General features: G+C 41.6%; 1 long non-coding RNA gene across 1 annotated transcript; it reads right to left on the bottom strand.

Moving 5' to 3' along the window:
• Positions 1 to 2,317: 2,317 nt before the first annotated feature.
• LOC117517138 lies at positions 2,318 to 13,478 on the bottom strand. Its single transcript, XR_004562663.1, has 3 exons — positions 13,270 to 13,478; positions 13,109 to 13,113; positions 2,318 to 2,328 (listed from the first exon to the last, which is right to left on the bottom strand). It is a non-coding gene; the product is annotated as an uncharacterized LOC117517138 (long non-coding RNA).
• Positions 13,479 to 13,803: the final 325 nt, after the last annotated feature.

The following is a 13,803-nucleotide window of genomic DNA, read 5'->3' as shown; positions in this document are numbered from 1 at the left end:
ATCTGGGCTCTGGCTGGGCCACTCATGGTTTTCATCCAGGATGTCTCTGTACATTGCTGCATTCATCTTTCCCTCAATCCTGACTAGTCTCCCAGTTCCTGCTGCTGAAAAACATCCCCACAGCATGATGCTGCCACCGCCATACTTCACTGTAGGGATGATGCCTGGTTTTCCCCAAACATGACGCCTGGTATTCACACCAAAGAGTTCAATCTTAGGGCCCTGTCCCACTGGGGAGAGGATTAATTGCGCATGAATTGAGTATACAAATCGCGGGCGTTCGCTGTCGTCCGCAACAAAACTGGCCAAAAATGACAAATGTCTCAGTATGAATTATGGATATATTAATAATATTTAGCGAATATATGATGAACAATCATGGTTATATAACGCATGTAGTGAGGAAACTGATCCGACACATTGAGATTATCATGGCAGTATTACGGGTGTATTATGAATGCATCGCGCACGTGTTACGCGTGCACGGCATCTGCATTGCGGTCATAAAAGAAGCGCACTCGGGCCATCGGCATCACTATTCACACCGACAATACAGCCTCTGGAGCAAGTGCTGGACTTGGACAAGTTGATCACAGTGTTGTCATGCGAGGGTTAACTGTTCATGAGTTTGGGGAGCGGGAGGAGGGAAGCCGCTCGGGTGTGAGATGGTGTTTTTTTTTTTTTTTTTTGAGTGAGTTATGGATAAACAGCAACTTTTCCTTTTGTTGGTGTTAAATACAAGTCCTGGATTGCAGCAGCTACATCTTTGTGGATCTACACAGCCGGACCGGCACTGACTGGCAGGTATGTCGCTTTCTGTCACACTTTGGGTTTACGTGACGTGTTTGTTATGCATTCACAGATTGTCCGCAAATCAGCTGCAAAGCAGATGTAATGACAACGCTTTATTTGTGGCCAGTTTGTATGCATTCGCTACAACATATTTTAGTTTGTGATGTGGACATGATGGGCACGATATATATCTGTTTTACACACTGTCCCAGTCTGCTGCCAAGCCGCAGATCCCCGTCAGTTGTGGATATCAGCGGTTAACGGCAGATATACAGTGCACAGAGTGAGTATGTATTGTGTATGAATTGAGTATGTATGGAGTCTGTAAGGCGGATGTCATCCGCATTCAGATTTTTGAACAGCTCAAAAATCCTGGCTGCGGACATGCGTGCCTCTGCGGATGATCACGGGCGTGTTCGGATGCCGGCCGACATACAGGCATGTTATATCCATTTTGGAATAAGGCTGTAACATAAAGTGTGGAAAACGTGAAGCGCTGTGAATACTTTCTGGATGCACAGTATTTACATATCCCTGCCTCCTGTCAGGTCTGAAATCAACACCTTGTAATTTGGAGCCACTGAATAGCAACACCTGTCAGCTGCCCTTTGTATCACCGTATACCGGAGCCCTCTGGCATTAGTGTAACAAGGAAGGAAATGTAGTGACGTCAAGAGGATTTAACAAAGCCTCAATATTTGACCAAGTGGAATCCAGTGTACATATACTATATTTAAACAGCACCCTGAAAGTGAGGGGCTCGTGCGGGCATGTAAGGCTCAAGTGGTTTGATTAGGTATCACAGTTCACAACCATTCAATATGTTTTTGCAGAAAATACATGAAATCTGCCTTTGCATGAAGAGGCAAGTGAAGAAAAGCCAACACCAAAGTAAGAATTTCTTAGATTGAGTCAAAGTTCTAGCAGCAGGATGCAAGAAGTGCACTGAGCATTTGTGTCATTTTGGACAACTTTCTATATTTTTTCCAACCTGTAAAAATTACATTTCTGAGCTTTGGTGATGTCTGGCTGTATTGTTGATGATAGTTTTTGCTGTGGGTGTGGAGGTGGCTTGTGCCTTCTGGATTCTCATGTCAGAGATAATTTATCGATGGGAAATCTTGTAGGGAAACATTTTTATGGAGCCCTGGAGTATCCATCGAGACAAAAAATACATACCTCAAAGCCATGTTTTACTGTATTCTGACCATGAGGTACGATTCTTTCCCATGCTTTAATTAATTCCTGTGAGATACTAAAGACAGCTATGATCAAGTCAGCTGTTAAGACAACAGCGATTTAAAGGATTTCGCAATACAAGGACTTTACTTTCATTAAACAAATTTAAATGCAGTTACATTTTAATTTAGGGACTACTGCAATTTATTCATTAATTCATGATGTGGTTGAAAATCATAATGTTTCACTTGTTATTAAACTGGTACATGAACTGGTGACTGAGTCTTTACAATCCCATGTGTTTCCATTGGCTCCTTCCACTATCTTGGCATAAATACATGAAAGCATGCTCAAGAACTTTCAAATGGACCTTGGACATGGCGCTGTACCACACTTTCTCCCTGGACCATGAAGTTTGCTGTACTTGCCCCAAGCTGAACCAAAGTTAATTTTTTGTTAATATAAGTGTATTTTGTTTGTCGGTAACTATCCAAGTACAAGTGTATTAAGCAGGGCCAGCTGGAATATATTGCACCCCGGACATTGGTTTGATTATTTATTGCATTTGCATGAATTCATCAAAAGAGTGCAATGAATTGTCTTGTCTTGTCTTGCATACTGAAGTTAATTAAATATGGGAATAATTTAATTCAAATGTTGCAAAAAAATAATGACAAGTAAATTGCCCATAAGAGCAAGAGACACAAATGTAAGTTGGTTTTTGGCTGTCAGCCCATTTTTGCTAAAAGTTAACTTCTCAAATGAATAAACACTGGAAATCTTGCCACATATTTGAGCAGCTTTTGTCGGCATCTAGCAGGTGATGTGAGAATTTCAAGGTTTCTATTCCATTTCTTCCTTGAAATGCAAAATTCAGGAAAAAAATGTGTTCATAAATGTCAGAAATGCATGATTTTTTTTTTGTCAGGCAGATCTTTGACCTTGCAGTATTAATGTTTAAAAATGTCAACTTTGAGATTTGTTAACATCTGAAGTCAAAATCATTACTTATTGCTTTCACAGATATGCATCCCTGAAGGTTACTGTTTGAAACCAAGCCCCAACCCCCAGTTGTCAAAAATGAGACACTCTGGAAGAAGAAAAAGTTGCAATTCCTTGAATGGTTATTTTAAGATACAAAACCAAACAGATTGCCATAGAAATACATGTTAAAATGCCCAACTTTATAGCATGAATAAATATGTTTACATCCTAGTACAAAAAAGGGTTTGATTTCTGTAGATAGTTTTTCCCTCTGCAAAGCAGCTGCTGTATATATACATGGTATACAACTTCATATTCATGCATTGCACAGGCATGACGCCCTGCAAGATACACCAGTTTATCACCCAAAAAACATGGAAAAGTAACAAGAATAACCAAAACTACTTACTTATGGAAGGAAATATTGTCTCCCTTCTGCCTTCGGTTGTGGCATTGCCAACATGCTCAGCTTTCTGACATTTTCCAGCTGTTTCTTGACAAGCTCTATGATTGTGGTTGTGCGCTAGCCACTTAGTTGCCTGGTGTGAAAATGGCAACCACGCATCTCAGGGCGACTGCAGTCTCTAGTACTCATATACGGCTCTGTGGTTTGAGTTCAGTTAGAAGCACAGCGCAAACTGTTTTTCTTTTTTACTTTCACTTTTGATACTCTGTGTGCTTCTTACCCTGTGTGCTGCTATGCAATGCTTCTGGAACCTCAATTTCCATGAGGGAGTCTTCCCAAGGGACCAATAAAGTTCTATCTAATCTAATCTAATCTAATATCATCCCCTAAAGTTATACAATGGGTGTTGTTTTTGCATGTCACCTGACACAAGTCCAGGATGTTATGTTGTAAAAACAATCACATTTGTGGCCAACTGTGATCTTCATATGTTGGTCTGTTAGTTACAGACCGGGTCCTCTAGGACTCATATCCATGGAAGTGAGACCTTGGCTTTGGGTGGCTTTTTTTGTCCTCTCCAGGGAGGCTGTACCAAGAGACACCAATCCTGTGTTTTGAGGTCCTGCCTAGCAGCATTAGGTGGAAGCATTAGAGCATTAAACCTCTTCGTTTTCCCAATTCTTGGAAGTTGTCTCCCAGACTGTGCCCGCAGTACCAACTCTTCTCTGTTTTGTGAGATATCCTTTAATAAACCTCCAAACACAGGGGCAGGGATTGCATTGCTTTAAATTCTATGCCTAGCGGCTCAACACTTAACATTTAACTGCTTTTCAGTGGGGGGCTGAATTTTCATCTCCCCACCTACACCTACATAAGCTGATGACTCCCGGAAAATGATGATGCGTGTTGTCGAGAGAGAGCGTTGTGTGGTGAGACATGTTCTCAATCAATGACAAGGAGTTATCTGCCAGGCTGCAGACCCGAACGCATGAGAGAGAGAGCAGCAGCAGATTAGAAATACTTTATTCCTCCGTATATGAGAGAAAGAGAGAGAGAGAGAGAGAAAGAGAGAGAGAGAGCAGGAGGTTTTCATCATTTGGTATGATAGCAGGGTTCGAGCTTCCACCTGTAAATGGATTACCTTATCACACACCTCGATGAGCATGTGTGTGTGTGTCACAGTTGTCACGTGGAGTTATGACCTGAGGATTCTCGGATGGTGCGTTACTGTAACATTTGCCTCTCTCAGGTACTCAGTCTGACTCTAAATGTCCAGGAATGATCATTCAACAAACAATTCCTGTGACTTTTTGTCTAAGAAAAAAATTACAGATTTCCCCCTTTGTTGGTTCATTGATTACTTGAAAAGTTACTGTATGGACTGATTTTACGGTGATCTTGTGGGAACATTGATTGTTGTTATTTGAAAATGACCTGTGGGTGCTTTTGTTGGTGTAATTTCTCTCTAAATTATATAACCAAATGTCCAGTAAAGGTTTACTACCTCTCAGCATATGATACTCATTTACTTTGTACCAAGAGATGAAACACCTTTTTACTTGTCAAGAAAATGAAAGTACCTGACCACAAATGGCAAAAATAATTTTTTCTCTTCACAAAATGCAGTGATTGGTTGTGATATGGCCCAAAGACTGATGAGTACCAATTCCTAACAACGAAAACTGACATTTAGAGCTAGGAACTCCTAACAGAGAATTGTCTTTGATCATTTACTGAAAAAAATAAGTTCTATTTAGGCCCTGAGGCCCTTGGTTCTGGCATTTATCCCAGGCTTCCCGCCCCAGAGACAGTAGACCAGTCCAACACTTACGTCCCCCATCAAGGTGGGTGTCTATTTACACTTGCATGGACAGACACAATGTAGACTAAGTGTCTTGTCCAAGGACACAATAGACTGACCAGAAATTGAACCCAAGTCGAAGTATTGGTAGCCCAGCTCATTAACCCACTAAGGTACCTGCTCAGAACCCTTTCCTGGCAAAGCTGAAATTTTGGCCATTTTCATCTGTAGTAACATAGCAGCAAATAATCACAAGTCAATTATATTACAGTTTTGTTATACAAACCCCTCAAATACACTGAGCACAGATCTGTGATGATCTGCACATCTTTGTTTCACAAAAGCATATCAGAAGCACTATGTTACTGTTGTTGTTGCTTTCTTGGGTCCTGGATGGCAACCACCCAAGCACACAAATGGGTCATCCTCAACTCTCCAATGTAACCATCCATCTGCCTCAGCCAAGTGAAGCAGGGGCATCCCTTTGGGCTTCTCCAGCCACTGGGGTCTTCAACACTGAGACACCTGTGTGTTGGATCATGCAAAGAGGATCATGCCACATTGTTTAACCCAACAAGGAAAATGCCCCCCACCCAACACACACACACACACACACACACACACACACACACACACACACACACACACACACACACACACACACACACACACACACACACACACACACACACACACACACACACACACACACACACACACACACACAGTCACTGAAGGTTGCCAAAAGTCAGTGCCAACATCATTAAACAATTTCCTTTGGGATTAACAAAGTTCTTCTTCTTATGATCCCCATTTCCTTCTATTTATATGTGAAATCTCTCCCTCTTTCACTTGATGGTTCTGTAACACTGCAGTTATGTTGATGGACTCTGAATCAGATATATGGGTTTGATTTTTGGTAGAAGAGTCAAATTGTTTTACAACACAGGTACAAAAAGAAACTTAGGTTAAGGTTAGGTGAAATTGAAGTTAGGGCTATGGTTAGCCTATAGTTCAGATTGTGTTCTGAGTCCTTGGCCTTGACGTGTAGAGACTTTTGGGAAGAGCTTATGGAGTTAAGCGGTTGGTGGACAGATGTGTTTGGAAAGGTATCAGGAAAAGTAAGGTTCTTTCCCACCTGTCTTACTGTAGGTTGTGAGACTTGGATGGTAATGAGTGACCCACTGGATGTTTTTGCTACTCTCAATCTCTTCAGCGTATCCTTAGGGTATTAACTCACTGGGCAGTGACTATTGAGGAGTAGTTGGAGAAACAAATTTGTGATAAATCACGTGAATTAGTGACAAATTCTCAATTGGTATCTCACTGAATTGGTATGAGTGACACGTTATCATGCCTCTCAACAGTGGTCCACACAGTTTCGCTAATCCACTAACCACTAATTATCAAAGATAATGTTTTCATTATCGGATTAGCTTTTCAGATAACTTTGAAAACCATTAACGGATGAATTATCTTCCGATAAGTTTTGGTCCAATAATTTTTAGACCGCTAATGTATTTTTGCAGATGTGGTAAACAAAGCTTAACAGTTGCAAACATTTATGAAGTCTAAAATCAGTTGAGTACCTCCTTGTTAAATGTTTTATGGTAGATGCGCAGTTCTATTTTCTGCAAACAAAGGAGAGCTGGTTCTAGAAGAAACCGCTCTATCCTCAGCAAACAAAGGAGAACTGGTCACAGAAAAGAAAAAACCTAATTTCTTCTGACCCCATATGATACACTGGCAATATCATCCAAATCATCCAGAGGCATACAGTTTTAACTTATGGTTAAAATTTTAACCAAACTAATTTTGGAAAGGTATTTAAATTAACATCACGTCTGAAGTTTTATAAAGTGAAAATATCAGATATATGTTTTAGTTTTAAAGTAATGCACTCATTTCAAAGGTTTTAGTGTGGACATGCTGTGCCCAGTGCATTATGGGTAATCTCAGTACATTCATGATAGAAGAAATGCATCTGAGATGCTCTGATCAGGCTCCACACAGACAACAGCATTAAACTCTTTGTATATTGTGCCTAAAACTCTCGTGAATATATTCTGTGGGTTTATAGATATTGTTATTGTGTTTGTTTTATGTAAAAATGCCAGAAGAAGGCCAAGTTACTTCTCCATTATTTTCAATTGGAATCACTGCAATCGATTCCTGTTTGCTATTTAGAGTCCTGCTTATGTCAAACACTGTCTGTCATCTTTGTTCCAGAGTAATATATATAAGATGTCCGAAATTCATTTTGCGTTTATGAAATTCCACGCATCTTAAATGTAGCAGACACGGATTATCTGGAATTTTGTTTTGGCAAGGTTTCAGGTCTCTACTGCCATCTACTGGCCAGTAGTGTTCATGGCAGTATTCACCCTAAGTACTGAGTGTCTGGGCACCAGTAGATGGCAGTGTTCTATTTATTTTGACACCGGTTATATCAGGCGGTTATCTAATTACAACTTGGCTTTTTTTTGAAAATGCCTTCTTTTTTTAACAAATTAAAAAAATGGCAGATTTTACAAAAGCACATTTATATGTAAACACTAACACACACCTCACATTAACGTGTTGGTTTTTACATAGAATGAATGAGACAATCAATCAGTGTTAGTGGAGGCACATTTTACCCATAATCCCTTTGGCATCTGTCTGTGTTTGTTACAGAACTTCAGAATTAGTGCATTATTCAACATTAATAGATATATGTTATATTTTAACTTTGTACAATTGACAGAATTGACATTAATGGAGTTATTCTATCGGTATTATTTTTATTTATAAATAAACCATACGTCAGCACTGCTTTATTTTCCAAGACCTCCACCTCACGGCGACACTTTTATTGAGCAGAGAGTTGAGGTTCGCAGCTCCTCTCAACTGCTTTGCTGCTGGAAGCTATGTAGTAAGGAGTTTCCTTTGATGTAATCAGAAGCGATTGTGGTGTTAAAACTCAAAATCAGCTTGTTAGTAGTTGCAAGTGTACCGGAGACAATACTGGAAGTTATTCGTTAGCTGTAGCTTCTGATGAACTTTTGGGTGGTTTATCGGTTTAGCTTTATAAAAGATAACTTTTTAGTTAGCTGATTATCTGTTATTGAAGCTAACATTTTGGTTAGCTGTGCCCACCATTCCCTCTCAAATGTCAGCCGAATATTGCACAGACTTGTGGTGAAAATGTCTGCATACATACACATGGCAGTCTCGTAAATGTTGAGTGCAGCCTTCTCAAGTGCAAGGATCTGCTGATTTGTGGGCTATTGCAGTGCAGCATTCTCACGGATACCGAATGCCACTCATGTCTGAAATGATGACATGCTTGTGAACATGCTCAGGATGACTGTGGACTGGTATTATCCTGTTATTATGTGAAAAGAGACCATAGAAATTCCTCAGACTGCAGCCAGTAAGGCACAGACCCCGCAAATAATAATAAAATAAAATACAAATAAATAAATAAATAAATAAGAACTGAAAAACCCAGGAAGAAAAGTGTGGATAGCACATTCACCGACTTGCAGAATGATGTCTGGGATCTGTGCCTTGTCAATATTACTGTCCCTGCTGGATCCACTGTCCTTTTCTACTGGGAAAGGCCAGTATACAATCCTCCACTTATATGATCCTCTGCTGGCTGGGCTCTGGGATCTGCTTGAAGTGCTTCTCGATGCATGCACCTTAATGTGCTGCAATGGCCACTTCTCCGTCAATTGCTGAGGATAATACGATAAAGCATTTAAACTTATTTTCACTACAGTCCTCAAAAGAGAGAGAGAGAGAGAGAGAGAGAGAGAGAATGGTAATAAATGGACTGCATTCATATAGCACTTTTCCATCTGCATAAGAATGCCTCACATTCACCCCAGTGTCAGGTTGCTGCCATGCAAGGCACCCACTACACACCAGGACCTTGCCCAAGGGCCCTTAGTGATTTTCTGGTCAGGCTGGGATTTGAACCAAGGATCCTCTGGTCTCAAGCTCAATGCTTAACCACTAGACCATCACCTCCCCAAGAGAAACACAATTAATCTGGTTTGCATGCATCCTTCACCACCGGACAAGAGTTGTCCAGACAACTGCTGTGTGTTGTGCTCGGCTGGGCTGACACATAAAACTTATTTCCATTGGATGGCTCTTCTGGCATAGGACAGATGTCATCCAGCCCACTGACATGCGTGCACGGAGGTTCAGCGTGATCCTGGCTGCATTGCAAGGTCACTGGAGGCTACTAGACTTGCTCGGCCCTTTCTAGAAGCGCTGTTCCTCTCCGACCGTATAAAGGTCAAGTGTGTCGTCAGTCTTTCACAAAGTTCTCACACGATCCTTGCACATTATAAGTTGAGGTGACTACATTCACAGGGCTTTGTGAAGCCCGCAATGGCTCTGTGAGTATTTGATGAGGACATTTGTTGCTTCGCCAAGTTTGAACTTTTCAAAATTCAGGCATTAAGCAAGCAACGCCTTGCAACTCAAGGGAGGGGATAGCGACACTCAGTGAACGTTGCACAAACTCTCTTGAATTCCCTCAGTAATGCCGCTCGCAAGCCATCGCAGTCCAGTGAGATTGAACCCAAATAACCATTTGGCCTAAAACATAGTTATTTAGGGAGAATCAAATGAAGACTACTGCTTGCACTGTAAGAGAACATCAACTACATTTGTTAAACAATGTGGTGTGATCATCTTTCCATAATCCAACACACAGGTGTGTCAGTGTTGAGGACCATAATGGCTGGAGAAGGTCAAAGGGATGCCCACATTTCACTTGGCTGCGGCAGATGAATGGTTTCATTTCATAGGTGGAGATGATTTGTTTGTCTGTCTGGGTGGTTGTTTTCCAGGACCAAAGGAAGTGCTGTAGTGGAGTGCATGTGGTGCTGTGTGGAACCAATACAAGCTTTTAGACCTGTCCTGGTTATGCAATGGCTAAGTTAGTCCTCTGGGTCCGACGCCGTCGTATACGACGGCTAAGACCAAGCTTTAATAAATTATTAATAACTTTTTAATGATATGAGATAGAAACTTACTCTATTTTTGCTGAAAAGTTAACTCCGCGGACTTTCGAGCCAGCCATCGGGACGCAGCCGACGCGGCGCGGCGGCACAGGAAAAACACCTCCGTGTTGATAACCATTTGTTAAAATCCAGTTGGCTTTTGATGGCTTTCAGTGGAGTGAGTATATGAGAAATTGTTTATCAGCTGGAGATGTTCCAACTTGTCCTCAAGGCTTCCAACAGAGGTGTTTTTCCTGTGACGGAGCGTCGCGGCGGCTGCGAGCTGACGCTGCAATCTGCCCGCACGTCTTTCATTAAAAAAATCTCCTTTAACAGTGGAATATCCGGATAAAATGCTGAAACCGACTTCTTCTGAAACTTCTCTGTTCTCTCACGATGTCCTGGATCAATAGAGCCTGAAATGTGGAGGTTTTAAGCTTGAAACAGGCTGATGACGCTGCCTGAGAGCGCTGCGCGATGTCTCGCACTGTGAAAAGTCCTTAAAGCGACAGAATCACCTCAAAATCTCTCACCAGCTGTTAAAATTTTCACTGAAAACCAGCTTAATTTTTCGAACCGTGTCCACTTCGATGTGTCTCACAGGTTTAGAAAAAATTTTGATCAAACAACGCGCCAGTCTCTCAGCAACTTCTCAGACAAAGGAATTCCGACGAGGGGCTGGACGACTCCTCCCACAAGGAGTGCTCACAGGCGAATGACGTCACCGACAGGCATGGAAAAACTCACGCATGCGCACGAGGGTTCAAGCATGTCTGACGTAAAAACATATGAATGAAATCCATATAGTTTTTGAAAAAAATAAAAAGGACCTATACTTTACGGACAGCCCTCGTGTATATATATATATATATATATATATAACTGAATGAAGGAGAACACAAGGGGAAAGTACTCAGAAAGAACCTACTGGTTTTGAGTCATCATCTTAATTTCATTTGTTAACATACTTTTTGTTCCATTCTTCCTGCAAACATGCCTTATGGCCCCTTCACACATAACATGAAGTTGGGCGAAAGAAGCAGAAACTGGCCGATACAGGGCGAAACACCCCCCCCCCCCGAATTTCCACTGTCGGGAGGGTCACATGGTTGGACAGGTGTGAACAATCCCGCAGCGAGTGTTTCGTGCATGAAAACAGTGCAAGCACATGAGAGATGTGGTGATACCACATCATGCTCACACCGCAGTGGAAGCAATCACTGGACAAATGTACATACATCAAAGAAAATGTGCAGTCAGCTTGAAAGTGGTCCCCTGCTCTCTGCTTTCATGCTGGCTGCGTGAATGGCCCCACCTTTTCTAAGTGCCCCATGAGTGGTGTTGTATGTTTGTGGGTGGCACCTGGACTCCGGCCGTGGATGAATGTCCCCTCACCCGACATTAGCTGTCACTTGGCCACTGCTGTGAAGGCTGCCTCATTCGCGCCATTCAGCCAGGGTTTGACATGGCTGCTGATTTTGAAAAGCCCCTTGGCTGCGGCATGATATGTCTGACCTGTGTTCGACATGCTGTGCAAATTTTGCAAGCACGATCAGCTGGCAGTGTGACCTGATCTTGCCTGCCGTTCGAATGGGTTTCCGACACGAGCGACATGCAAATGTAGAGTGCATGTACTGTGTGCGAATGGATGTGGCAACTGCTGTATGAGATGTTCGAGTGCAGCTCCAATTTTTCACGAGTGCCATTTGAAACTATCCTCTGTGCATGGTCCAGCCCACAGGTGTTGAGGGCGATAGTGGTTGGAAAAGGTCAAGGGGATGCCCACGTTTCACTTCTGCACTGTACTGTAACTATAGTTGACAAGTGGTCATGGGTTTGCAGTCTTCCTCCCAGACCTGGACTGACTTTTTTCTTTTTTGAACACAAAATACACAGAAAATATCACATAGACAATTATAACGTGTTACACTATATTACAGAATATAATTCAACAGTGGCACAATATTTCATGTTGTATTGTGTTATATGCTTGTGTGTGAGTTTGTATGTGCATGGTTTTGCAATGCGGAGGCCACAGCTGTTGTTATAAAGTCTGGCAGTGAGCACAGGTCCCTGAAGGTCCCTGAAGCAATGCATTTCACACCTTGGTGGAATGAGTGTGAATCCACACACACTTTTTACGCAGTTCATCTTCACACAGGTGGAAGAAGTTCTCTAGAATGCTGCTGAGCCTGTCTGTTGTCTTTGTAATTCTATACAACTGCATTAAGAACTTCTACTTGTATCCTGTCTGACAACAGCTAAACTTGATGATTGATCCTGTATCACCGTCCTTGATGCTTCCTCAGCACTGCATCATGACAAACTGGTAAATGCAACAGTGATTGGTATTGATTTGAAATGGCCGCATTGCTCTGATGGGATCACCAGAATATTACGACAAATAGTGAAGATCATGTGCGGCTCCTAAGGGTCTGATCTCACGTCAGACGTCAAGTCACAACATAGTCCCCAGAGGGCAAACAAGAATGGAAGCCTATAAATAATCCAGAATCCCACCACCTGTGTTTCCTCACGTAGAGCCCAGGCTGAGATCACACAAGTGTGTTCAATCTAGAGCACCTGGGCGATGCAAATGTCTTTTGAGGATGACTTATCAGTCAAAAAACAACAAAGAGCAATCACACACAAGACAGGCTGAGTGCCTGAGGTGTGCTTCACAACAGAGGGCATACAGACGCGCATAAATTATGCAAATGCACATACATAAAAACATGCATCAGCACCTACTTGGTTCGCTTCCACTACCAGGTACTTAAATAACAAAAATGTACAACTAGGACTTCTAACAATGATTTTCTTGCTTGATCAAGTACAACCACAAATTTAAAAAGTTGGGATGTAATAAAATGCTACAACAACAACAACTACTACTACTATCAATAAAACCCAAAACAAAAACATAGTAATTCTTGAATTTACTTTGACTTTTATTTTATTGCAGATAGGATGAACCCAAAATATTTCATGTTTTCTTTTCTTTGTTTTGTTTCTGGACAACTTTATTTGATTTAATGTACATTCATTCCCAGATTTAAGGTCTGCAACACATTCCAAAAAAGTTGAGAAACTAAATGATTTACCACTATGTAGTGTTACCATTCTTTCTCATAACACTTAAAATATATTTTGGCCTTGAGGATACCAAGCAATGAAGTGTCTGAGGTGTTGTTTTGTCCCATTCTTCATGCAAACACATCATAAAATGTGCAACAGTACTGGGCCATCATTGTAGCATTTTTCATTTCCAAATTCACCACACATTCTTTATTGGGGACAGGAAAGAACTGCAGGCAAGTCCACTATCCATCCCATCTTCTTCCATAGGCATGTCTTTGTAATGTGTGCAGAATATAGCTTTGCAGTGTCTTGTGTCCTGAAAAAGTTGACATCTTGAAGGCAGCATATGTTGCTCTAACAGTCGTGATTGTCCTTTTCATCTTCGACACCTGACATAGCACATGGCATCCGTTTCTTCCAAAAACGACCTGACTACAATGCATATTTCTACTGTATAATGGATCAACGCAGATGGCTTTGAGCCAAGAGGGCAAGGTTAACATATGGCTTCTTTTTTGCACAGCAAGTTTTAAGTGGCATTTGTGAATGTAACTTCA

This window comes from Thalassophryne amazonica, chromosome 9 (genome assembly GCF_902500255.1).
Source record: "Thalassophryne amazonica chromosome 9, fThaAma1.1, whole genome shotgun sequence".
NCBI lineage: Eukaryota > Metazoa > Chordata > Actinopteri > Batrachoidiformes > Batrachoididae > Thalassophryne > Thalassophryne amazonica.
Note: the sequence above shows the minus strand (reverse complement) of the source record. Positions and strands in the feature narration are given on the sequence as shown.